General features: G+C 37.9%; 1 protein-coding gene across 1 annotated transcript in view; it reads left to right on the top strand.

The window, feature by feature from the left end:
- HFM1 (helicase for meiosis 1) overlaps positions 1-2,268 on the top strand; it is a 47,580-nt gene that overhangs the window by 11,889 nt on the left and 33,423 nt on the right. The window lies entirely within an intron of this gene.

Below are 2,268 nucleotides of genomic sequence, written 5' to 3'. Positions count from 1 at the left end.
GGGGCGGACACGCGCAGCGGGACTGCGGCGGCCCCGCGGGAGCGCGCTCAGCTCTCCCAACACCCGGCCTTGAAACACTCGTGCACGGGAGTAACTTCAGGTGTTAGTGTAAAACCATCAAAGCCAACATGATAAAATGGAAGGAATTTCCGTTTTCCTCACCTAACTACGTAACTTCATTTTTGCTGTATTTCCGTTTGTATTTTATTTTACTGGAAAAGGTTACAGGTGCAATTTTTTTTAAAATTATTGAGTTTTACAATTTCTTTAATAAATTAATGATTGCAACCACCTCAAGCACTGATAAAAGTCATGCAGTTCAGGGGTTGCCTGTGATTTCATGCCTTCTAACATTTCCCAGTGATTTCTGCCATGAGGAAGGGTGCTTTTAGAGACCAGTGGTGTTGTCGCGTCTCAGAAATTGTGGATAAAGCTCAGAAAGGAAACTGAGAGAAGTCAGCACCAATTGTGAGCTCACATCTTCCTACTTTTCTACCCTTAATTTGCTGATTTGTTCAGTTTGTAAGTTCTGGAGAAAACTGAATGTTCTAACAGCCCTGTATTTAGCAAGTATGGAATTATTCTGTTCTCATATGGATCACTGACCAATGTCTGGTGTTCATGATTTTCTAGTTGTGTTGCTCCAGAACACGCAAGTTTATGACTTAGTATGTGATCTCCATGAGCTGGAAAGACTCAAAACATATGGCAGATCAGATGTTAGGCTTGGGGAAAATCAAAAATTAAACTGTCTCAGAGCAGTTGAGAGACTGCTTTGCTATATATTTTATGTGATTTGTGTGTGTGTTGAGGGAGATGTCACCTAGGGAAAGGAATCGAAGAAAAAAATAGCTTTAAAAAATGAACTGTTTGTATTATGGCTTTAAACATTAAAGTCTGGTCAGCTAAAAGCAGATGTTGTGAACTAAGATGGAAACTTGCCTGAGGCCAGACTCAAAGAAGGCATTCACTAATAGTAAGAAGGAAAAATGCTTTCTGGTTTCAGAATTTATTGTAAGCAAAAAAATGAATGCTTACTGCATGCTTATGCACAAACATTTTCCCACTTGTATTCAGATTACTGAATAAGATTGATGGTTTCAGAATCTAATTTCAGACAATGGGTTCATTATCAATCCTGATTGTATTCTAAACTCCTTATAAAATCTTTTGCTATTCTGTGCTGGCCAAGATCCTGTCACGTTGGAAGTAGGAATGAAGTGCTTCTCACCTTTGGCTGTCTGCCCAGTAATTAGATGGGAAGGTGGGTTAAAGCATCTAAATGTGTGGTATAAAAATCGGAATAGTGTAATATGACACAATTCGGATGCAAGTCTTTTAAAAGGAGGAATAAATTAAAGGAAAGACATGAATATATACTAGATAGTAAAAATACACATAGTATTTCTTGCATTGACCTGGGTCTTAATTGATCTGGACTTGGACAACTTGAGTGAACAGACTTTAAGTAAATATACACAATGTCTAAGAATTTGAAATGGAAAGTTAAAAATTAATATTTTCAAGAAAGAAAAACCAAAAACTTGATTAAATAAAAATTATTTATGTTAAAATCAATCAATATTTGAGAAAATATTCTCCTTTTCATCTATTTATGTATGAGGAAATACATATTTACAGTAGCTGCCTCTATAGTATTTGTTGAATGTCATGAAGCTTTGAACCAGCTTAAAATTTAGACTTTCTTAGACAGTTGTGCCATTTATTTAAAATTTGCTAGTTCAAAAGGTATGCTCTAATGGCAAGTCCAGAATTTTATGTTGCAGTATTTCAGGGAGGAGCAAGGTAAGTGACCTAATTCTGCGTTTTGCAAATACTTTGTCATATTGTTTCAAGTCATATAACTTGAAGAATTTTATTGTACCATTTGATAAGCAAGGAAAAAAACCTTATTATTTTCAAAAATCCCCTAAAAGGATCAATATTTTCGCTATCTTTATTTCTTCCTCCAGGAATAATTTTCCTAACTGAGTTGTATGGCTCAGGAATCAGCTGCCTATTCTAATTTCCATCAGCGTTGAAGTGAGTAAGGACTTCTCGAGAGACTAATTCCCAATAAATCCATTCTTGGACAAGCTCTAAATCCAGCACCAGTGGAGTGTCTGCACATTCCTCTCTGGCAGTTTTTATGGGGAATTTAGGCCAATTCTTTCCCATTAGAGGATCTCCGAGTAGGGGGTTTGTCAGGTGCTGCTCCCGGGCCGCCCCTCAGAGGGCAGGCAGCGGGCGTGAGGCGGCCCCGCGCCC

Source organism: Geospiza fortis, unplaced genomic scaffold (assembly GCF_000277835.1).
Source record: "Geospiza fortis unplaced genomic scaffold, GeoFor_1.0 scaffold403, whole genome shotgun sequence".
NCBI classification, from domain to species: Eukaryota; Metazoa; Chordata; class Aves; order Passeriformes; family Thraupidae; genus Geospiza; species Geospiza fortis.
Note: the sequence above shows the minus strand (reverse complement) of the source record. Positions and strands in the feature narration are given on the sequence as shown.